General features: G+C 41.3%; 1 protein-coding gene and 1 long non-coding RNA gene across 2 annotated transcripts in view; both read right to left on the minus strand.

Moving 5' to 3' along the window:
* PDZRN3 (PDZ domain containing ring finger 3) overlaps positions 1-25,772 on the minus strand; it is a 241,796-nt gene that overhangs the window by 113,299 nt on the left and 102,725 nt on the right. The gene's annotated exons all lie outside the window — the stretch shown is intronic.
* LOC123605893 lies at positions 13,552-25,203 on the minus strand. Its single transcript, XR_006715981.1, has 4 exons — positions 25,192-25,203; positions 24,107-24,111; positions 17,609-17,615; positions 13,552-14,222 (listed from the first exon to the last, which is right to left on the minus strand). It is a non-coding gene; the product is annotated as an uncharacterized LOC123605893 (long non-coding RNA).

The following is a 25,772-nucleotide window of genomic DNA, read 5'->3' on the forward strand; positions in this document are numbered from 1 at the left end:
TCCCTCTCACCATACAGCCTGGAATAAGTAAGTTCCCTGGACAGAGCACTTACCAAGGCAGGCCTCCTTCTCTTTGGTTATCATAGCCTCGTGCCTAAAATCTGTCTTGAGTCATCTCTAGAATTCTGGGGACAGCAGCACATTAGTAGAAGAAAACAATGCGAGTGAAAGAAGAAACACCAACCGGTTTCTCCATACAGAATTCTGCCATCCTGGCAGTCAATTTCACCTCAGAGCAACACATCAGGTTGAGGGCAGTGCCTCAACGGGGACCAGTTCTGCAGCTACTTTTCAAGGACCACCGATGACCCCTGGGACCACCAGGGGGCGACAGAGGAGTGACCAGATTTCCATCCTTAAGATCAGCCAAGAGGCCTCTAATTTGGAGAGCAGGACTTCCCAGGTAAGGCCGGTTTTAAATTTTAATCACAAATATAAGCAGGGTCTTCCTAACTTCTCCGGAAATAAAAGGATAAAAGGCTTTCTGCTGCAGATGTGAGAAAGGGGAGGGAATGACACGTGAAACTGATAAGTTGGAGAATAAATACTTTGCTCTCTGCTGTCCACATCCCTAGCCATAACCAAGGCTTCCTCTTGCAAAGGACAAAATAAATAAACAAACCTCTGGCAAAAGAGCCTTTAACGTCCCTGGGAGGTTCTACTCATATATTACAGCCGTGGTATAAACGGACGGACCTGAAAACTTTCTGCTGCAGCAAAGACAATTTCACCCACTCTTGTGCTCAACATGTGTTACCCATAAACCTTGTGTGGCCATCAGTTACTCAAGGCCTAGTGAGGGCTCTGCTACTGGTGTTTAATGCTCCTAAGATACCTTAAATCCTTTGTGGAAGGAGGCAAGATATAAATAATAATTTTTAAAACAGAGGCTTACTCTGCTATTTACATTTTTCATGTGTTTGACTTTTCCTTTCTCATTTCCCAAGACCCCCGTGAGGAGGTGCCTCTGCCTTCATGCTCACGTTGGAAACCAGCCACCGTGGGAAAGGAGGATTGCAGGATAACACATTCACTGAGTACCTACCATGTAAGCGGCGCTGGGTGCCTTCTGGGAGCGGATCCAGCAGGACACAGGTCCCCGTGGGGGTCTCTGCCCTTGGAAGACAGAAGAGCTGGCTCTCCACATTCCATTTGTCCCCTAATTTCTCCACAAGGTGTGAACTACTCATCACTTGATTTCCTCCTGCCTCAGTTTCCTGATCTACAGAAACGAAGGAATCGAACTAGATGACGACTAATGGTTCTTCTGGATCTCACAGTGCTGCAAGGGGGCTCAAGGGGGCATCCTGCCAATATTTATTAGCTAACTGATAGACTGGACTTTGAGCCGTGGGGGGCAGAAGTATCCCATCGGGAAAGACACACCAAAATGTCATTTTAAATCAGGGTCTCTGGCTTTTAGGCCTTGGGAGAAAAAATATCCTCCTAAGCAATCACCAGCCACAACTTTCAGCTCTGACAGAGTAATCAATTCTTGCCAGAAGATGCCTGAGTAAATACCCAACAGACAACTTCCTGCCTCCAGTTCTGGCAAGGGCAGCTCTTCTCTATGATGTCTCTGCAAATGGCTGCAAATGTTTCCACCTGGGGGAAACCAGGGGCCTCCAGCCACCTTTCCTTGAAAGCAATAGTTGCAAATGTTTTGAAAACAACAGATTATCTTTAAAGAAGAAGCAACAACAAAAAGCCATTTGTTTCTTCTGCCATGACTGATTCATTTGTTGTACACTGGGGGTTGGGGGTGGAGAGGAGAGGCCCTCCAACAAATGTTTCCTATCAGAGGCAAGTATTTTGATAATCAGGGAAACATCAAATAAATGTGCAAGCAGCTCAGAAAACTACTTAGCGTGAAGGGTTCAGTAGGATCCCTACTGCGTTCTGTCTGCTGTCTCTTTGGTCTCTTCTCCTATGGATTAATCCGTTGGCCAGAAATCAAGCACAATTACAATAAATACAGTCAGTGGCTATGTCGGTAAACGCAGTACTCCGTACTCTTGCATACAATGTTTACAGTCTGGTCTTGCCCAAGAACCAGCAATTCCATTCCCAGGTCTGTCCCGGACAAGAGCTGGTAGCACATAAACACAAGGGAAAGCGTGCAAGGAAGCTTGCAGCAGCATGGCCTGCAAAAATGAGTGCAAACAACGTGGCGATCCAGTAACAGGGGAATGGATCCAGTGTGTGTTCTGCGAAGAGGCCTGAACCAGAGGGAAAATTTAAAGGCCCCTAAGTAGAAAATAAAAGACTGAAAGAACACGTATCAAATTCAAAGTAAGCGCCGAGTGGGGAGGGGTTGTGATCCAAGGAGGGCTTTAGTTATATATGTAACATTTTATAGTTCTAACGACGACCTATGAAGAAAAGGATATTCAGGTATTACTTTTCAATATATAAGCAGAGAAAGGAAAAAAATAAAATAAAAACCCCCGCTCCAAGCAAAACGTGGCAAAATGTTCACAGTGGCTACTTTTATGGAGGGGGGGGGGGGGTATAGTATGTGTGACTTAATTTCTCCTTTTCTCTATTTTTTCACCTTTTCCCAAAGTCCAATACGAAAACAAGTAAGTCAGTCTTTGTCCTCACGTGGTCTCCCACCCGCTCACAGTTAGGAAGAAGGAAGTCTACTGAAGCGGTCTCTAGTCAATGCAAAAAACAAGGGCCAAGGCAGGAAGCAGGTAGTTACTATTCCCTCAGTACTTCTCCAAGCTAGAAAAGTGGTCCCCATTTCCAACCACTCCCACCCCAGCCCTGGGAATCTGCGGACCCCCTTCCACAATCCTTCCAGTCCTTGGAAGGATTCCACACTTGGGCTTGCTTGTATACTTGGACATTCTTTGTGGGGCAAGATTCTCCATTCTCATGTTCCCACTGATACTTAAGGAAATGACAGTGCTGCACATCTCAGCCTTTTCCTTAAATCGGGTCCTTGGGGTATCAGGCCTGGGGCAGATCGGGGAGGGGGAGCAGATGGAAGGAGAAAATGGCAGCATTTCTCACCGCCCCAAAGTACAGTCCACAGCATCAGCAGACAAAGCAGGGCATGCTGTAAAAAGCAGTTCTGCTGGCAAACAGAAAACAGATCCGTGCCTTTGGACCAAGGCTTCACAGCCGCATCTGAAACAGACATCTCATTGTGCTCAGCTTTAAAAGAAGCCCTTCCCAAGCAGAGGCCTTTCGGGCTGACAGTTAAATCACAACGGCCGGTATTTACACGAACGGCTTCCAACTGTCTGGGCGAATACATAATATTTCTATTTCACAGAAACCAGGGACTGTAACAACACAGAAGCTGGCAAGACCAGAAAGTAAACCTCTGATTAGTACGAATGTGCTTAAGAAGCAAAGCTTATATACTTGCAGGAGTTAACACAGTCCTTCTGCAAACAAGTTTGTTTTTTCTTTAATTAAGTGACAAATGTAATAGATCAGAATACACCCATACATACATGTCTCGAGACGGCTTTATGCTCATTAAATCAAGTATGCTGCCGTGAGCGCTTTCAGCCATTCGGGCATTAGCAGGGAAGCTGTGTGGTTCTTAGTTTCTTATTAAAAGCTAGCAAAGCACTGCTCGGTCAGCCCAGAGCAGCAGCTAAGCATTCCAAATGCAGACAGGAAACACCTGGAACTCTGTGCTCCACTCGGACCACACTTTACATTTCAAAACAGAGGATTCTGAATTGTTCATAAATATTTGTCTTGTTTCAATAAAACACTCTTCAACCAGTTTCATAAACCCTTGGTTCAGAAGGCTAAAACATACATGCTACTAGTCGTCCACATTCTTTTAACGTTGCATGTATTTATGTGGACAATATCCTAGAAACATAAAACCCAAAGAAAGGCATTTAATAGCGTCATAAGGGAATTTCAATGTGTGTGTGTGTTTTTTTGTTTTTTTTTTTTTGAGGCGGGGGTGGGGGGGTGGGGGGAGGGGACAGCTCTCTGCCCCTATAAATAAAGCCCAAATCACGCATGTTTTCTAAAGAGATTTTAGAAAATACTGACTTGAACTGTAAGTTAAACCTAAGTTTCCCTAACTTGCCTATTGGGGTAAATAAGACCCAGACAGACCCTTCTGGAGGCTCAGAAAAGCTTTAATAAACTGATTATTGAACCTCCAGCTACAGGGGAAGCAGAAGCTAGCGTAGCCAAAATTTCATACTTGCACAAACATGTCAAGCCTTTTAAAATGCTTTAAAAAGCTGTTTTTACACACGGAAATGAAATTAGCTCAGCTTGCATGTTGAAAATTCTGTTTTTAAAAGCTATTTTCTTATTTTCAGACTCTTCCAGATTTTCCATCATGTAGAAGACATGTATTGCTTTCATTTAGTTAACGTATACTTTGATAATAAGAATACGGAAAATGTCACACAGACATACACACATTTAGACATCAGAAGAGCAAAGGAGACGGAACGAAAAGGAAAAAGATAGGGCTTCTTCAGAGCAGTTTCTAGATGCGGTGTGTCAACCCAGGAAACTGGAATGTTGGAGATGTCTGTGGAAATTACTAAGGGCAGGTTCCAGGTTCCAGGGCAGACTTAGCCGGGAGTGGTGGCCTGGCTGGGAGCACAGCTAACACAAGGGCCACTGAAATGGGACTCCAAAGCGGCACCAGATGAAGCTTCAAGCCCAAACTGCCTGCCAGGGTAGGATGTCTTACTCTACCCTGCCAATGTTGAGTCTTCCAGAGTCAAGAAGAAAATGCAGAGACCCAGGCTTACACCCGGAGTTAAGCGCGACAGTAGGTCATGAGAATACCAACTTGTGAGCATGGTCCAGTGACTGCAATGAGTGAGCTGCTGTCCTTTTTATCTTTCTTTAAGCAGTGGTGATTGAAAATTCCTCAATTGACCATAAACTGCTTACCCTGGTCCAACTAAGAAATATCAGCCCACTGGCCCCTGGTTAATGAAGATTAGGCTTGGCGCTGATAAGAGATTTCATAGAAGCCCTTCGGAACCATAAAAGGGAGTAGTCAGAGGTAATGATAAACTAATTCTGCATCCATGGGGCAGCAGCCGCTCAGCATCAGGTTAATGATTAACTTGCTGGACTCTGGCCAGTTAAGAAGTTGTTTAACCAGTGCCCCTGAGAAGCAAACCTGTGAACATTCACATGTCCACATAACAACAGCCGCCGTTTCCTTCCTCCATCTACACAGAGCTTCAACTGTAAGAAAGTTTTCACCTCTCCCTGCCTCAAACCCGGACATTTAACATCCAGGTCCTGAACTCAGCAAGCTAGGAGTCAAGAACGAAGCTCCTATAGTTTTCTTGGATCCCTGAACCTTTACTGCAAAAAATCCACCAAAAAACTATCGCTCTCCCACTAAACAAAAACATTTGGACCCATAGTTGAATGCCCCTTGGTAAAAGCTTAGTTTGTTATTCCTGAATGAAATAACTTCTATCGCTCTTGAAAATGGATACCCACAAAATTTAGGCTCACTGATGAGAATGGGCTTACAATACTGGATTGAATAGAAGGATCATATCTGTTCCTACATGCAAAACTTTGAGTGACCTTTGGGTTGGTACTTTCATAGACTAGCCGCCCATGTTTAAAGGGTCAGGCTGCCTTTGTCAAACCCAAGGGAACTATTTGGGGGCAGTTAATCTAATTTTAGGAACAATGCATCTGAAGAGGGTGATTAGTAATGCAAATGAAAAATCACCTTTGGTTGGGATAAGCAAGACAAACAGGCAACTCCTGTGGGAGGAGGGGACACTGCTTTGATCCTGCAGAAAGATTTCTAAAAAGAATGAAAGGCTAAGTCTCCAGGATGTGGGGTCCGGGGTCTGTTTATCCTACTTAGTTCAAGTTGGAATTAATTCACTGAAAAGTTTGAGATGACCTAAATCACTCTTTCTTTGGGGCAGGCCTGAGGGCAAATAGTAGTAGATTCAGGCAAAGGGACTATCCTGAGTATCTGTGCATGTGTCTTACAGTGAAGTATGCTTCTATCCAGATCTTCTTTGGGGAAAAAAAGAGCTAAGGAAAGGGTAGGATGGAAGGCTTAGCAGCAGAGAGAAGCGAGGTGGCTGCCATGGGTATGTTCATGACTTTCTATCTGGGCAAATTCTCTGGTCTTGATTCGGGCCATGACGATCATGAAGACACAAATACACTCACATTCCAACAATTCTGGTCAATATCTGACCTAAGAAATTTCAACCGACACATCTGGATCTTTTATATTCTTTTTTTTTTTTTTTCTTTTTTTTTTTTTCAACGTTTATTTATTTTTGGGACAGAGAGAGACAGAGCATGAACGGGGGAGGGGCAGAGAGAGAGGGAGACACAGAATCGGAAACAGGCTCCAGGCTCTGAGCCATCAGCCCAGAGCCCGACGCGGGGCTCGAACTCACGGACCGCGAGATCGTGACCTGGTTGAAGTTGGACGCTTAACCGACTGCACCACCCAGGCGCCCCTGGATCTTTTATATTCTACACTCCAAGTTAGGTTAACAGTCTGAGCCAACTGTCTGGAGTTCTGATTCTTTGACCTGCTTTCCTGTTCTTCAGTGCTGGTTTGTAACCCATTTAATTGTCAGAATCCCAAGCAATAATCTATCTAAGCTACTTGGTTTTCATGCGGGCAGAAGTGCAAACGCTCCTGAGCTACATTTGTGCAGTTGTGGTCCAAGAGAATGACAGGTACCAAAGAAGGCTTGCCAGGTGCTAGGTGGGAAGATGAGCATTTCTCCTGCACTATCTCATTTAACCCTTAACAACTCTGTATTAAGATGTTATTCACAAATCCGTTTTACAGACAGGACACAAGTTATGCTAGAGCGCAAAGTCAGAAAGTGATAGAAGACATATCTATCGGATTGAGAAGAAATAACCCCCCCCATACTGCTTCCCAACATGAAAAAAGCAACCACCCCAAAAAAGAGTGTACCCTTTATATGCTCATTAGCTGTATAACACAGAAGGGCTCTAAAGATCCAGGAGCCTAGGTGTTCTTTTCTGAACTGGCAATCCGGGGAGCCTCCTTTTTCACCAATAATCAGCCTTGCGCAATGTGCCTCAAAAAGTTCCTACAACGGGGGTGCATTGGTGGCTCAGTCGGTTAAGGGTCTTCGGCACAGGTCATGGTACCCTGGTTCATGAGTGCAAGCCCCATGTTGGGCTCTGTGCTGACAGCTCAGAGCCTGGAGCCTGCTTTGGAAACTATGACTCCCCTCTCTCTCTGCCCTCCCCTGCTCAAGCTGTGCCTCTCTCTGTCTCTCAAAACATAAATAAAGGTTAAAAAAAATTTTTTTTAAAGTTCCTAGGAGGAAATTGCCTAATCTACACATTCTTGTTTCCAATGTAACCCCACCCAAGACTTTATTTTTTAATTTTTTTAATTTTTTTTTTTTAATTTTTGAGAGAGACACAGAGCATGAGCAGGGGAGGGGCAGAGAGAGAGGGACACAGAATCCGAAGCTGGCTCCAGGCTCTGAGTGATCAGCACAGAGCCTGATGTGGGGCTTGAACCCACAAACCATGAGATCATGACCTGACCCCAAGTCGGTTGCTTAACCACCTGAGCCACCCAGGTGCCCCTCCACCCAAGACTTTTAAAAGATGGATTTCCACAGGTAAGCAGAGGCCAGGATATACCCAGATCGTAATGACCCCCTACTTTTCTCTCCTTAAAGAATAGCTCTGAATGATTGGATTGCACAGATGAAATCAAGACTTAAAGCTAAATGTGGTTACCTATAACTGCTGGAACCACTTTCACATGTATTTCAGTCAAATTTTGATTTGAGTGACCTTTGGGTCAAACAAGATGCATGGAAGAAAAACATTCTTGAAGTATGAAATAAAAAAATAAGTTTACCCACACTTTCAAACAGTAGTCCCAAAAGTTTAGCCATTGTTAACGATTTCTTGCGTGTCCTTCCAGATAAAAGCATATACCAGTACGTAGATATCATTAACAGAAATAAATGTTTCATTAATAAAGCTTGAGATCTAATTGGGCACTTGTAGATCTACTTTATTCCTTTTAACAGGGCAACCCATTGTATAAAATGTATTGTCACTTATTTAGCAGTTATATTTCTAATTTAGGAGAGGGGTATCTTGTGGTGGTGTTGGCTTTCCATTGCCTAATGTTACAAGGAGCACCCTTGCCTGCATGCACACGCGTGCACGCATCCATATCTTGGCATTCTCTTGTGATTTTATCCACAGACTGATAATGAAAATTTATGAGCCAGAACACATTATCTATTTTAACAGATATTGCCAAAAGCTGCACCAATTTAAATTCCCACCAATGGTTTATGAGGATGTCTACGTCAACACACACATCAATGCTGCATATTATCAGACTGTTATGCCTTTGCCAACCACGTCTCGGTTATGAATTAAGTTGAGCACCTTTTCATACATTAACTGATGGTATTCTTGGCTAACTTTTCTATTGGCTAGTTTGTCTTTTCCCTATTGATATGTAGGAGTCTATTAGGAAAGCAGGAAATCGGCCCTTTGTCTGCTTCTGCTGGTTTAATTTTTATCCTATTTTTGCCACTATATGTAAATTCTAAGTTTTGTATAGTCAAATTATCAATCTTTTTCCTTATGGCGTCTGGGTATACAAGGTAAAAAAACAAAACAAAACAAAAAACAATTTGATTCAGACCTATAAATAGGTATCCATGAAAAATGTAAAAGTAAGCCTGGCCAAAATTACCCTCGAAGCCTGATATTTAAAACAAACACTCCAGAGAGAGGTCTACACTTGTTGCAGTTCAGGAAGTTCTGGACACCTGCCCAAACCTTCCAGAGCAGAACTCTGCAAATCCATTTATGGTCCTGCTATGTTGCTGCTTGTGATCATTTGCCTACAGACTAGAGCACTGAGGATTTTTCCAGGTCAGAGCAAATGCCTCACACAATGGAATACTGAGTCCCAGTTGCTGTGCCCAGCTGAGCTGTAACCAAAGCTGTGCTAGCTAGTGTTCAGGTCGAACTCTCACTGATCCTGGTTCCTCAAATTCCACCACCATGCAGAAAATCAAAATGCGTCTTCTTCTCTCCTTTTCTTTTAAGTAGGCTCCATGCCTAGTGTGGTGCCCAACCTGGAACTTGAACTCACGACACTGAGATCAAGAGTCAGAAACTTAACCAACAGAGCCACCCAGGCACCTCTCAAAATACTTACTTTATTTAATATTTGAGGGGAGTGTTCATTGGCTACCACAAAGTAGGTGCTAAAGCAGTCCAAATGTCTGAGGAAGCGGGGTGTGTGTGTGTGTGTGTGTGTGTGTGTGTGTGTGTGGTTACCCAATGGCATGCAGCTACAGGTGGAAGAAAACAAAGTGTGATGAAGCATCAAGACCCAGGCTTACATTATATATCCTCCATTTACCAGCTTTGTGCTTGGAGTAACTTACACAACCTCTCTGAATATCAATTTCCTTGATATTGATAAGGATGATGATAATTCTATTATTTTTGTTATTCAAGTAATAATAAGATCAGACATTTAAAAGTTAGGTGCTTGGGCTACGTATTAATGTTACCTGTTATCCACGTGCGACAACTTTTAGGAAAGTTATAATACAATTCCAAGCATATTACAGTTTTTTAAAAACGTATAATCCTGGTGTACCAAAGATTTTCCAAAGAGGTTTTCCTTCTACACGAAAAGAAGTCTCATCTTGACTTGCAAGATGCAAAAGCATGCATAACATGTTTTCACTTTTGGTACCTAACATATAGTTTATAGAAGAGTAAGTTATTTTTAGATAAGCAACCAAAACCCCCCAAACTTATTATCACCATTAGATTTAGGCCTGAAAGGATGCCACAAGACACTTTAAAAGGCTGGAAAGCCTGGAAGACTGAGCTGTATTGACGAGTATACTCCCAAGATGACACACAAGAAACTTAGAGATTATCTGTAGAATCTGTAGCCATGGCAATCAAAATATTCAGTATGCCATATAATTGAATCCATATCTGTAATTTACACATCTGCTTTGAAAACCGGCTTCATATTTCACAGGCAAGATGATATAGAGTTTCTGCAATGCATTTTGCTAATACATTCTGGGGACCAAAATATTTGCCAGCTCAAAATTATAAATGGGTGTAAGCAAAAGCAGTTGACCTCATAGACATGACTAAAATAAGCTCCTTTGACGTGGGATACCATATAGATACAGCAACTCCCAGAGTTAGTCTTTCAGGTCAAAGTAAACAATATAAATAATAAGAGATGAAAACAATACGCAATATGGTATATTCTCAAAAAATTAAAAATAGAATTGCTATATGATCCAGGAATTCCACTCCTGGTTATACACCCAAAAGTATTACAAGCAGGGTCTCGAGCACCCAGACTTAGAATCAGCATTATTCACAAGAGTCAAAGATGAAAACCATTTCAGGGACTGAATAAATAAACGGATAATAGCAGATGAATAAACAAAATGGGGTATAGATAAACAGTGGAGTATTACTCAGCCTTAAAAAAAAGAAGGAAATTCTGGGGTACCTAGGTGGCTCAGTCAGTTAAGCATCAGACTCCTGATTTTGGCTCAGGTCATGATCTCACAGTTTCCGAGTTCAAGCCCCATGTCTGGCTCTGCACTGACACTGAGGAGCTTGTGATTCTGTCCCCTCTATGCCCCTTCTCCACTCATGTGCACGCCTGTGCTTGCTCTCTCTCTCTCTCTCTCTCTCAAAAATAAATAAAGTTAAAAAAAAAAAGGGAAGGAAATTTGGACACAGTAAGTGATAGTTATACAACAATGTGAATGTACTTAATACCAGTGAATTGTGCACTTAAAAATGATTAAGACCGCTCAGGCAGTTAAAAGTCCAACTTCCACTCAGGTCATGATCTCACAATTTGTGAGTTCAAGCCCTGTGTCGGGCTCTGTGCTGACGGCTCAAGAGCCTGGAGCCTGCTTCAGATTCTGTCTCCTCCTCTCTCTGCCCCTCCCCTGCTCATGCTCTGTCTCTGTCTCTCAATAATAAATAAACATTAAAAAATTTTTTTAAATGATTAAGACTAGGGGAGAGGGTTCAAGATCCTGAGGCTCACCTCCCCCCAAGAACACACCATAAGCACATATGAAACAATTTTATCCAAAAAGACTTGAAGACTCCAGAACAACTCTACCACACCACACACACACACACACACACACACACACACACACACACACGGGGGTAGAGGGGAGGAAAAGAAAAAAGCCACAACCAGATCAGTAAGAGGGACAGAGAAGCAGCCTTGCCAGGACCCCCACCCCTAGCCCCTGGCACCATGACCCACAAGAGGGAGACATAACATAAATGTACAGCTCCTTTCTGAGGAGGAGTGTGAGCCCTACATTGGGCACTGTAGCCATCTGCATCAGAAAGGTGAGTCCCCACAACTACTGGCTTTGAAAACCAGTGGGGCTAATATCCAGGAAAGCCAGAGGACTGTTGGAAATGGAGACTCCATTACTCTGGCTGTGTATGAGGGAGATACACTGATTACTCTTAGGGAGTATACTGAAGGAGCAGGGGTTTGATACAGATTGGTACCAGAAAGAGGTAACAGTGAGCCCCCCCTTTTTAAACTCTTCTTCTTCCTTGTTAGCACAGGGTGGGCAGATGCTATTTTTGGCATGATCCATCTACCTCCCTAGTGCTGCTTGCTTCACCCCCATTATTTTCCAACAGTCTACCAGACCTGGCCCAGTGCTCAACCACCTCGTCTCCCACCGTGCCACATTCAGCACCTGTGCTCACCCTGCTGTTTCCATCTTCCTAAGCCACTGGGGCCTCTACTCTGCCAGACCCCATGGACAGGACCAGCCCTAGCCCCTTAGCTCCAAGAGGGGGGTACCTGTGAACATATGGCATTGCTGGCCAGTAGGCCTTGCATTTCTGGGCCTTCAGGACTGAAACAAATGTAGACACAAAACTAAGAAAGCTACCACTCCATAAAGTACTCCACAGACAACAGAATTAAACATCCCTCCCCTCCCCCACCTAGTGTTCTAGTGACCACTCCTTCAAGACAGGGAGAAATACTTTCTTCATTTAATACACAGAAACAAAGGAAAAATGAAGAGACAGAGGAAGAACATGTTCCAAGTGAAAAAAAAGAAAAAGATAAAGAAAAAGAAAAAGAAAAAAAAGACAAAACCTCAGGAAAAAAAAATAATGAATTGGAAATAAGCAATTTATCTGATCAATAGTTCAAAGAAGCTGTTCACCAAAGATGTTCACCAAACTTGGCTGAAGAATGGGAAGTGAGATACCAAATAAGAGAGAAAAATAAAAAAAAGCAACAGAAGTGACAAAGCTCAAGAATATACTAACCAAACTGAAAAATACACTAGAGGGGTTCAACAGCAGACTAGATGAAGTAGGAGAATAGATCAGTAAGCTGGAAGACAGAACAATGGAAATTACCCAAACAGGGGAGCAAAAGGAAAAAATATTTTAAAAGGTGAAGATTCCTTAAGGGATCACTAGGACTACATTGAGTAAAACATTTACATTATAGATGTCCCAGGAAGAGAAGAAACAGAAAGAGCCAAAAATGTTGTTTCAAGATATAATAGCTAAAAACTTCCCTAATCTAAAAGGAAAGAGATATCCAGATCTATGTTGCGGAGAATCCCAAATAAAATGAACCCAAAGATATCCACAGCAAGACACATTAGAATTAAAATGTGACAAGTTCAAGGTAAAAGAGAATCTTGAAAGCAGCAAGGACAAAAAAATAAAAGAACCCAACTTACATATAAAGGAAACCCCAAAAGGCTATAAACAGATTTCTTAGCAGAAACCTTGCAGGCCAGGAAGGAGTGGCAGGACATACTATAAGAGTTGAAGAGAAAAACTTCCACCACAGAATTCTCTACCTGACAAGGTTATCATTCAAAATTGAAAGCAAGATCGAGTTTTCCAGATAAGCAAAAGCTTGAGGAGTTCATCATCACTAAACCAGCCCTACAATAAATGTTAAAGGGACTCCTATGAGGTGACAAGAAATGGCACAAATTAATAACAAACAAACAAAAAAACATATAAAAGTAAAAATACCACTGTAAAAGGTAAATAGATAGTAAAAGTAGTGGGCCAATCATTTATAAAGCATAAAGGTTAATAGACAAAAGTAATAAAATTAACTAAAACTACAATAATTAAAGCAAGCATAAAATAAAAAGATGTAATATGTGATATTAAAAATACAGAATGTGGGTGTGTGTGGGGGGGAGTAAAAACATAATGTTCTGAAATATGCTCAAATTTATGTTGCTATTATCTTAAAAAAGACTGTTAGATATACAGGATGCTATATGTGAACCACACAGTAACCACAAAGCAAAAACTCATAGCAAATACACAAAAGACAATGGAAGAGCAATATAAACATCACACACACAGACACACACACACACAGAGACACACACACACACAGGCCATCAAAGTACAAGGGAAGAGAGAAAAAGAAAGGAACAGAAAGGAAATAAAAAAGAGCCAGAAAACAATTAACATAATGGCAGTGAGTACATACCTATCAATAATTACTTTAAATATAAATGGACTAACTGCTCCAATCAAAAGACACAATGTGGCTTAATGGATAAAAAACAAGATCTATCTACATACAGCCTACAGGAAACTCATTTCAAGAGTAAGTACACACAAAGACTCAAAGTGAAGGGGTGGAAACAGATATACTATGCAAATGGAAATGAAAAGGAAGTTGGTATTGTTATACTTATAGCAGATAAAACAGATTTTAAACAAAGGCTGCATTGAAATGTAAAGAAAGACATTATGTAATGATGAAGGGATCAATCCAGCAAAAATATATAATGTTTATAAATATTTATGTACTCAACATAGGCACACCAGGATATATAAAACAAGTATTAATGGACATAAAGGGAGAAAGTAATAGCAATACAGTAATACTAAGGCACTTTAACACCCCACTTACATCAGGAGATAGATCATCCAGACAGAAAATCAGTAAGAAAACATGGACCTTAAATAACATATTAGACCAGCTGGACTTAACAGACACATGAAGAACATTTCATCAAAAAGCAGTAGAAAACACATTTTTCTCAAGTGGACAGGGAACATTCTGCACGACAGATCAAATGTTGGCCAAAACAATTATCGATAAATTAATGACTGAACTCATATCCAGCATCTTCTCTGAACAGCATCTTCTCTGAAGAAATCTAAGAAGAAATTTTAAAAATACAGAGACAAATGAAAACAAAGAAATCATTCCAAACTCTATAGGATGCAACAAAAGTAGTTCAAAAAGGGAACAGTACAGGACTACCTCAAGAAAAAAGAAAATCTCAAATAAATAACCTAACTTTACACTTAAGGAACCAGAAAAAGATGAACTAACACAGCCCAAAGTTAGAATGAAGAGAATGGTAAAGATGAGAGTGGAAATAAATGACACTGAGACTGAAAAAAACAAAAACACAAAATAAAACAACAAAAAAGGAAAAGATCAATGAAGCTCAAAGCTCAAGTATGAAAAGATGACAAAATTGATAAACCTTTAGCTAGACTAAATAAGAAAAAAAAACTGAGGGAGGGCTTAAACAAAATCAAAAACGAAAAAGGAGATATTACAATTCAAACTATAGAAATAAAAAGGATCATAAGAAACTATTACCAACAATTACATGCCAACAAACTGGACAACTAGCAGAAATGGATAAATTCCTAAAAACATACAATCTTTGAGGTCTGGATGATGAAGAAACAGAAAATGTGAACAGACCAATTATTAGTAAAGAGATTAAATCAGTAATTGAAAACTTCCCAACAAACAAAAGTCCAGGACTGGATGAATTCACTGGTCCAATTCTACCATTCAATATCCATACCAGTATCCTTCTCAAAAACAGCAAAATATTAAAGAAGGGGAATGTTGCCAAACTACTTTCATGAGGCCAGCATTACCCTGATATAAAACCAGGCAAGGCCATTACAAAAAAGGACAATTACAGGCTAATATCCTTACTGAAAAAAAAAAAAAAAAAAAAACAGGCAAAAATACTCAACAAAATACGAGCAAATTTAATTCAACAATACATTAAAAGGATTATACAACATGATCAAGTAGGATTTATTCCAGGGATGCAAGTATGGTTCAAACATCTGCAAATCAACCAACATGATACACCACATTAGCAAAATGAAGGAAAAAATCACATGATCATCTCAACAGATGGAGAAAAATTTGACAAAACTCAACATCCATCTATGATAAAAAACTCTCAACAAAGTGGATAGATAGAGAACATATCTAAAGATAATAAAGGCTATATATGACAAATCCACAGCTAACATCATATGCAAGAGTGGAAAGCTAAAATCTTTTCTTCTTAGATCAGGATCAAGTGAAGAATGCCCATTCTTGTTGTTTTTATTCAACCTCATGTTGAAGTCCACAGGAATTAGGCAAGAAAAAGAAATAAAAGGCATACAAAGTAGAGAGGAAGAAGTAAAACTGTCACTATTTGCAGATGACATGATACTTTATACAGAAAACCCTAAAGATGCCACCAAAAAACAAAAAAACACCAAAAAACAAAAAAAACCCACAAAAAACCTGTTAGAACTAATTCATGAATTCAGTAAGGTTGCAGGACACAAATCAATCTACAGAAACCAGATCAAAAAAAAAAAAGAATAACTAGAAAGAAATTTAATCAAAGAGGTGAAAGACCTATATACACTAAAAACTGCAAAACACTGATAAGGGAAATGAAAAACACAAGTAAATGGAAAGATATTTGATGTTCACAGATCAGAAGAATCAATATTGTTAACATGTTCATACTACCAAAAGCAATCTACAGATTGAATGCACTCCCTACCAAAATTCTAATGGCACTTTTGTAAAGATTTAAAAAAAAAAAATGGTTTTTTATTTACTTTGAGACAGAGAGTGAGCAGGGGAGGCATAGACAGAGAGGGAGAGGGAGAATCCGAAGCAAGCTACACACCGTCAGTGCAGAGCCCGATGTGGGGCTTGAACCCACAAACCATGAGATCATAACCTGAGCTGAAACTAAGAGTAGGACGCTCAACCAACTGAGCCACCCAGGCAGCCCTCCAATGGCATTTTGACAGAACTAGAAAAATCTTACAATTTGTGTGAAACCACAAAAGATCCTAAATAACCAAAGCAATCTTAAGAAAGAACAAAGCTGGAGGTATCATGTGCCCTGACCTCAAACTATATTACAAAGCTATAGTAATCAAAATAGTACAGTACTGGCATAAAAAGACACACAGATCAATGGGACAGAATAGAGGGCCCGGAAATAATTTAGCTACACATACACAATTTATATCAAAGGAATAAACAGAAAAAGGATAGTTTCTTCAATAAATGGTGCTGGGAAAACTGGACAACCACATGCAAAAGAATGAGACTAGACCACTATCTTACACCATACATAAAAGTTAAGTCAAAATGGATCAAAGGCTTGAATTTAAGACCTGAAACCAGACAATTCCTGAAAAGAAAACATAGGCAGCAGGCTCCTTGACATCTTTTTTAAAATGTTTCAAAAATGTTTATTTTTGAGAGAGAGAGAGCATGTGCGAGCACAGAAGGGGCAAAAAGAATGGGAGACAGGATCCAAAGCAGGCTCAGCACTGACAGCAGAGAACGCAATGCGGGGCTCGAACCCAGGTAACTGTGAAATCATGACCTGAGCTGAAGCTGGACCTCTTAACCGACTGAGTCACCCAGGCACCCCTCCCTGACGTTAATCTTAGTGATGTTTTTGTGGATCTGACTCCAAAGGCAAGGGAAACAAAAGCAAAAATGAACAAATAGGACTACATCTAAAAAGCTTCTGCACAGCAAAAGGAAACCATCATCAAAACAAAAAGCAACCTGCTGAATGAGAGAAGATACTTGCATATTACATATCCAACAAAGGGTTAATGTCCAAACTATAAAACGAATTCATACAACTTAAGACCCAAAATAACCCAATTTAAAAATGGGCAAAGGATCTGAACAGAAATTTTTCCGACGACAACTTACAGATTGCAAACAGGCACACGAAATGCTATCTGAAATCAGTAACTATTAGGGAGATGCAAATTGAAACAACGATGAGGTATCAGTCCAAATTGGTTAGACTGACCATCATCAAAAAGATAAGAAATAACAAGTGTTGGGGAGGATGTGGACAAAAGGGAACCCCTGTGCTCTGGAGGTGGGAATGTAAATTGGTACAGCAACTATGGAAAACAGTTTGTGGAGACTACTCAACAAATTAAGAATAAAACTACCATATGATCCAGCTTTTCCACTCTCAGACATTTATCCAAAAAATACAGAAGTATTAATTCAAAAAGATACATGCACCCCAATGTTCATAGCAGCACTGCCTATAGTATGCAAGATATGGAACCTCTGTAAATGTCGGATGACAGAGGAACGGCTAAAGATGAATGGAATATTACTCCAAGATAAAAAAGAATAAAATCTTGCCATCTGTGACAACATGGAGAGACCTTGATAATACAATGTTAAGCGAAGTTAGAAGGGAAAGAGAGAAACAGTATGACTTCACTTCTATGTGAAATCTAAAACAAGAACAAAACAAAACAAACAAGAAACAAACTCACAGACACAAAGAAGAGAGTAGTGGTTACCAAGAGGGAAGGGGGTTGGGAGCTGGGTGGGATGAACCACGGTGGCCAAACGTATGGTGATAGATGGTAACAAGAGTTCTGGAGGTGATCACATTGTAATGACTACCATTGTCAAATTATTAATTTCGCACACCTAAAACGTATACTGTATTTTACACTAATTTTACCATAATCAAAAAGAAAAAACAGGAAGAAAAGGTGAATATGGTAATCAATTTTATGTTCTGTGTAGACTTTACTACATGCATACACCTAATACAAAAGGAGTGAGGTATATACTTCTGTAGTAAGGAAACAGATGGCATAATTAACACCAACAGGGCTGACTTCCAACATGAGTATGGGGGGAGGACCGCAGGACCAACACAAGCGGACTGTTACTGTGTCAAGGCCCATGTTGTGCAGATTGTGTCTTAAGAGTGCACTAAGCTTCCCTCTACATCCATAGCCGCCCTCAGATAACCTCGCAGGCAGAGGGTGAGAAACGATCCCCCAAATCCATTTCCTTCCTCATCCCAAAATCCCGCACAGCCCCTGCTTCCTACCCCCACCCCGCCGTGGCCAAACCCCATTAAAAAACCAGACAGCACTGGACTGTCGTGTGGACCCCTGAGCGGAGTGCGGGGTGGAAACAAAGGCCACAGATGTGAGAGGCTATCAAGATTCAGCAAAATCCCTATATACCATAACGGAGGGAATGTCCAACACTGTTGAATGAAAAACAGCAAGTTGCAAACCAGAAGGCCTGCTATTGTATGATGCAAGGGAGGGGGAGGGGGACCACCACAGTAAGTGTATATTCTACCAGGAAATGCAGAACGCAGCCTAACGGGATATACACCAACTGGTAAGAGACACCTGGGGCAGAAATGAGGGGAAGGGACTTTGGGCAGATCTGTAATTTTTCAAAGATTTTTAAGAAAAATGTGCTCATGTGCTATTTGTGCAGTTCCATTTTATTAAGAAATGAGTAAATGCAATCATTTCACTGTTTTTTATAAAATGCAGGTGCCTCTAGCTCTTACAAAATTGGATTAGGTAGCCAACGTGCAGACATGTCCTGGAGGCTTTAAGCGACTAGAATGTTACAACAGAAAAAGTTCCATCATTATCAAGCTCTGCCTGTACCAGTGGTTCTCAAAGTGTGGTCCCTGGATCAGCAGTACCACATCTCTTGGCAACTTGATAGAAATACATATTTTCAGGCCCAACTCCACTGAGTCAGAAACTGTGGGACTGGCGTTTAGGTAGAGAGCTGTAAGGGATGTCACGCTGGGTCAAAAGTTCAAGAGTAGATGTTGCTGGGCTCTGTGACATGGACAGCAGATTAGGCTATACACTGCACAACTGAAGGAGGCACTATTCACACAGACTATGATGAGAATGATACCTCCTAGGTTAGTGTGGTGCACTAACCTGGGAATTTTTAAAGCAGTGGGAAACCCACAGGAGGGTTTAATGCAGAGAGAATACATGATCAGATTTGTATCTGAGAAGGGATCATAAGCACCGGGGTGATAGGAGAGAGGCAATGGAATACAAGTTGTTCTTATAGCCAAACCTCAAATTCAGACTACGAGATACCTGGGTCTGGATTAGCAGATGAACAGGGGGAAGAAAGAAAGACCATCAAGGATTTGCAAGTTCATTTAATACAGAAAGATGTGACAGACAAAGATTGAGAGAGGGAGAGAGGGAGAGAGGGAGGGAGGGAGAGGGAGAGAGAAAGAGAGAGAGAGAAGGAAGGAAATGGAGGCAGAGTAGAGGCAAACTTGGTCTTGCAGAGGAAGAGATGAGCTCTTGGAGAAGACAGCTGGAGAAAGAAACACAAAGCCAGGGGACCGGTCTGGCTGGAGATACTGATCTGAAAGCCATCAGTGCCCAGATGGTAATGAAACTCCAAGTAAGGGTAAGATCAGTCGAGAGGAATGTGCAAACACTGGAAAAGCAGTGTGCTAGGGACTGGGCCCTGCAGAAGTGGGATGCACCTGGTTTGAAAGCTAGGAGGCTGTAAAAAACCGGCCAGAACACAACCAAAGAACTATTGGCGTGGGAGAGTCAAGAATTTAATTCAAGCAAGACACGTCAGTGAGAAAATAAGAGGAGGAGACAAGCACAGGGAAACAATGCCAATGTACTCTGTCCCTGGGGAGCATTCTGCTGCTGGTGGGCTCTTTAAACTGGTCCGTGTGCATGCAGTGCCGGTGCCCCCCCCCCCTCCCCGACCCCTGCACAGCCTCAAGTGAGACGTCACGCTTCTGGACACCTCTTCTAGGGCCACTGCACACCCCTCCCCTCCATTCCCTGTTAATTCTCATTTTTGAAGACTTAGATCGGCTGAAGGAAGCTTCGCCAAGCTTCAGAGGACTAAAATGTGCATCTGGGAGGGGTGGGCGGGCAGATGGCACCAGATTAAAAAGATGCTGGGTTTGCTTGCCGCTCTGTGGCGTCTGAATGGTCTCCAGCATAGCAGTGTGGAATCAGGAACGCCATCACATGACCTAAAAACTTGTGTCTCTCCAAGAAAACTTCATGCCCTACAAGACGCTGAGGAGGAAGGGAGGCAATTCTAGAGGGTCTGAGAATCCAGAAAGCCCAAGATTGACCAGAAGCTCGTTAGAGTCAATGATCCTGTTATATACTTTGCTCTAAGTCTGAAGTATTTTTCATGTTGTATTGCAGTTGTTTACTTTTTACCACTTCCACCCTGCTACCCTTCCCTCCAACCAGACTGTCAACTCTCTGAAAACAAAGGTTGTCTCAATCATCTCTGTACTCTCACTGCCCGAACTGGGGCTGCCATGCAGTAAGCGGCCCCTAAAAGTATTTGTTAAAGCAATGTCACAGGGGGCACCTGGCTGGCTCAGTCAGTTAAGCGTCCGACTTCAGCTCAGGTCATGGTCTTGCGGTAGTCCGTGGGTTCGAGCCCCGCGTTGGGCTCTGTGCTGACAGCTCGGAGCCTGGAGCCTGCTTTGGATTCTGTTTCCCTCTCTCTCTCTGCCCCTCCCCCACTCATGCTCTGTCTCTCTCTCAAAAAAAAAAAAAAAACATTAAAAAATGTTTAAAAAATCAGTGTCACAAGAAGGATGATTTAAGTGCTGGTCAACAGCACACCTCTCCATTTATCTGAAGTTCTAAGACTTCAGTGTGTCAAGCAGGGTTGAGTGAATATAACTCCCTGAGTAAACTTCGGCTGTGGGCTGTGTGGGTATGGTTTATGAGTTTGAAATGACTAGAAAAAATTTTTGTGATGTGTAAAAATTATATGAAATTGAAAGGTTTGTGTTCATCAATAAAGTTTTATGGGAATACAACCACACCCAGTCATTTCTATATTATCAATAGCTGCTTTGGGGCTATCTCAGTACTGTGGAGCAGCTGTGACAGAAATAGCATGGTCTAAATGCCTCAACTTTTTATTCTTTTTTAAAAAAATGTTTATTCATTTAGTTTGAGAGTGTGTGTGTGTGTGTGTGTGTGTGTGTGTGTGTGTGTGTGAGAGAGAGAGAGAGAGAGAGAGAGAGAGAGAGCACGAGCAGGATAAGGGCAGAGAAAGGGGGAGAAAGAATCCCAAGCAGACTCTGTACTGTGAGCACAGAGCCCAACACGGAGTTCGAGCCACAAATCTTAAGATCATGACCTGAGCCTAAATCAAGAGCCGGACACTTAACCAACCGAGCCATTCAGGAGGGGGTCTGTGAAAGTTTTATTCTTTGATTCTTTATGGAAAAGGTTTGCTGACCTCTAATATCAAAACACTAAATCAGGAGATAAACATGAGACTTATCATGATAATTAGTTGATAAGCAATTATCAGACTACAATCCTAACAAGTAGAGTCCTTTAAGACTTTCCAATTATTGACATGGAAACGAAAGACGTTTTAACCTACCATGTGGCACAAACATCAAAACATCCTAGTGGTATAAAGAAGCAGACTCTGGACTCACAAGACCTTGCATTTATCACTATGCTTATAAGAATGTCTGACAGGTTATTTACTTCCTAAGCTTCAGCCTCCTTGGCAGTAAAATGGGCACTATAAGACTTTATCAGAAGATTGTTCTAAGAATCAGGTAATACAGCGTATTTTTTACCTCTCAAGCTTGTACTTGACATCCAGTAAGCATCTCGTTAATCAAACTTTCTTCACTGTCTTTGGAGGAGTGTTTCACTTTGATATGTGCTCTTTGATATTTCCACCCTAAAATGAATTACTTCAAGGGTCCCTGGGTGACACAGTCGGTTGACCGTCCAACTCTTGATTTTGGCTCAGGTCATGATCTTGGGGTTGTGGTATCAAGCCCCGCATCAGGCTCCACACTCAGGGTGCTTAAGATTCTCTCTCCCTGTCTCCCTCTCTCTCAACCCCTCTCCTGCTCTCTCACTCTCTAAAATAAAATAGATAAATTTAAAAAATAATTTAAAATGAATTACTTCTATCAGACTGCAGGTTGTTACACCTAATGATGAAAGCTGAATTATTATGCTAGGACATAAATGCTGACTATGAACTCACTGAAATCTTAAGGATGAGTGTCTGAATAAAATGTTAGATTCTTACAAAGATGTTCTAGCCAATGAAATATGACAAGAAAAAAAGCAATAAATGGTTAAGAGATATTTGAAAGAGAAACAATTCTCATTATCTAGAAAGAACATGATAGACTACTTCAGAAAAGCTTACAATAAGCTATAAAACTATTTAAATAGTTACCGATTAGAAGAGCTCTATGTATGTATACATATACATGTACACAGGTACACGTATGTATACATACACACATGCACACAATGTACATGTATATACACACAGATGCACACACATAAAATGTCAAACAACAAAAGAAATGCATAGTAATTCTCTGCAGAAAGATACAATATGTTACTGAGGGGCACAAAGGAATGTCATGAAAAAATATGGATCATAACACTTCAAATACGTGAAAAACACCACCACAAAGGCAGAACAGTTGCCTAAAGGTCCAAAGAGAAATCTGGTGGCTTAACTACAGGGATGGAAGAGCTTCAAACAAACCTCAACCTCGGTATCTCACAGCGGGCTAACGCACAGCCCTCCCATTGCTCCGACGTTGGCCAGCGCTTTCTGGAAGCTGCTTTCATTTAGGCCAGAGCAGATGCAACTGGCAGAAACGAAGCAGGAGGCTTTCAAAAAGCAGCAGGAAATGAACAGGCAGGGAGCACATCCACAGAGACCCTGGCAAAGGATCCAAAGTGTTCTGTAAAAGGAGTTGGGAGCCTGGGAGCTCATTCTTTGGATTTACAAATCAGGAAGGAATAGTTTCAGTAGTGTGAAATATTTCTTACACACAGATAGATACCAGAGGCCACGGTCACCCTTCCCTGAAAGCTTTCTGTTCACAGCGAACTTGTATTATGGTGTTTGGGAAATATCTCAGACTAGAAGGGCTGACTTATAATTTAATTTATACCCCTGCCAAAGGGAGACATGGTGACTGAAGACTACCATTCCTTTTTAGAGGCAAGGCTGCAAACGTACCAAAGGATTTTGGAGACTAGGAGATAGTCTGCCTGACAGACCTAAAAAAAAAAAAAAAAAGGGGGGAATTTAAGTAAAAGTAGAAGCATATACATATTTTACGTTCCTGTAATACAAAACTCCTTTCTCCCAAAGGTATCCAAAATCAGTCTTTAAAAAAGGCTTGAAAACTCCAGTGATTCCTATTACTGCTAGCAGCCTAAAGGAAATCACAGGGACATCTAAAGTTCCATGGGATGAACAAATTAGCCGCACAAAACACATTAAGTGCAGAAAAAGCAGAGACCTCTGAAAGCAGGTTGTGACCCACACAGGCCGCTCTTCGCAGGCTCCCTGCACGGGTTGCACTGTGGTCAGGTGTGCCCTGGGAGATCAGAAAACCCCTTCATTAAAAATGAAAGAGAACTTGATCTTCTCATACTGCTTTGATCTGAGATCAGCAATTTCTAATAAAAGGGATTTTTTTTTTTTTTTTTTTTTTTGCCTGGACAGGGCCACAGAACCAAAATCTGTATTTAGAGGGGTATGTTTTCACTGGCAAGCCCTAGTTTAATTAATTATGATTTACAAAGGGATAGCAAGGGTTAGTGACATTGTTACCCAGGCATGCAAATTAAAAGTGAACATAATCCTACTTTACATTTTGGGAAAATAGCCGGTGTAGCTCAGGAGGTAAAAAGTACCACAGAGACACAAGAGATATGTGATTTTCAGTAATTTTTTTTAAAAAAAGAAATGGCAGAATCAAAAGGCATGGGTAGGTACTCACAAAAAGGTTTTCAGGAAACATTTCTGGTGGTCTCCCTGATGTTGTTCTTGTTAAGAGCAGAGCAAATAAATTAGCATTCATTAATTTTATGCATAGCGTGCTTCAGCATTTACAATTACTCTGCTCTTTTGAGGACTCCCTTGCTCAGAGTTATGACTCTGTTATATCTTTTTTTTTTTTTTTTAAGAATGTATATAAAGGCAGAGGAACATCATTTTTTATGAACACATGTCAGGTTCTAAGGAACCAAGCCCCATAAAAGACCACTAAGGAAATATTTGGAGGCAGAACTTCAAAACTTCTCCTTCCTTCTGTTTTCCCACATTTGGAAGAGGGGAGGGGACTGTGAAATGTGGCCAGTTATGGGCATTCATGAAAAGGCTAAATCTCTTTCATGTTTCTAAATTTGAACACATGTAATAAAAGAGAGAAAACACTTAAAGCCACAGAGGCAGCTGCAGAATCTTCAACTGATTGGGAGTTGTTTTTTAAGATCTAAGTATTCTTTCCCAGGACCCATGTTCACTCATTTGGGGCAGCTACTTTATAGGAGCCGCTGGCATATAGATTTCTCCCACCTCTAGGCTTACCCACCATGTCCCCTCTGCTGAAGTCCTCAGCTCCCCAGTGGTCACCTGGCTAACGGCCATTCTTCTAGGTCTTAGCTCAAATGCCACCCACTCAGAGAGGCCTTGTCAGATTCACCGGCCTCACTTAGCTTCACCTGCTTGTCCCACTCTCCTCACCCTGTCTCCTCCCTTCATAGCACTTGGCACAGTGTGTTGCTTTTATGCTCTTTATGTTGCTTATGTTCTGTCCTTGCCCCACTTGGCTGTGAGCTTCGGGAGGGACCCTGTGCCAACAGAGCACAGACAACTACAATGTCATGATTAAAACGCAGGTTTTAGAGGTGGATCGTTTGGTCCCAATCCCAGCTCCATCATGCACAAACTGTGTGACCTCAGCAAGTTACTGAACTTCTCTGGGCAGTGGTTTCTTCAACTTCTGTGAAGAAAGGGTTAATAATACCTAGCCTTATGTTTTTGATGGTTAAAATCAAATGTGACACCAAAGGACTTAAAATGACCTTTGTCACACAATAAGCCCTTCATAAAAGAGCACTATTATTATTTACCACTGTATACCTACCTAGTACCAGGCACAGCTGTCATACTATATAATGTGCACAAATACTAACTAAATCAATACACTTTACTATAATTGTATCAGAGTACTCTTACAACCCATGAAGCGTTCCTACATCCACTTCACAGGTAAGGACTAGAGAGATGACTGATGCCCTCTCTGACGTCTCACAGAACTCTAGAAACGTCCCATTTTTGAGACCCAAGGCCACCAGCAATCAACTCAGGATATTATTTCCAGTACATCTCTCCTGATAGTTTTCGCGTCAACCTGCTGAGGGCAAGAGCGATCAGAAACGAAGTAAACAAGAACAGATCTATAGGCGTGAGACGATGTTCCTTCAATTATGAATATGGTGTGATATGGACTGTCTCCCATAAACCCTTTGAACTGCAACTTTTCCCATCTATGCAACAGGGATAACAGAGATGAAAGGAGGTAACAATATATGGAGAACATCTCCCACAGGGCTTGGAATTCAGTAGGTCCTCAAAAAAAGGTAGCTTCTGTTATTTACTTCCTCATTCTCTCCAGGGAATGTGAACCAGTAAATGATTTTTAAGGACATAAGCTACACTTATCCTGGATCTCATCAATTAAGAATCCATTACAGCGGTGCCTGGGTAGCTCAGT

This window comes from Leopardus geoffroyi, chromosome A2 (assembly GCF_018350155.1).
Source record: "Leopardus geoffroyi isolate Oge1 chromosome A2, O.geoffroyi_Oge1_pat1.0, whole genome shotgun sequence".
NCBI lineage: Eukaryota > Metazoa > Chordata > Mammalia > Carnivora > Felidae > Leopardus > Leopardus geoffroyi.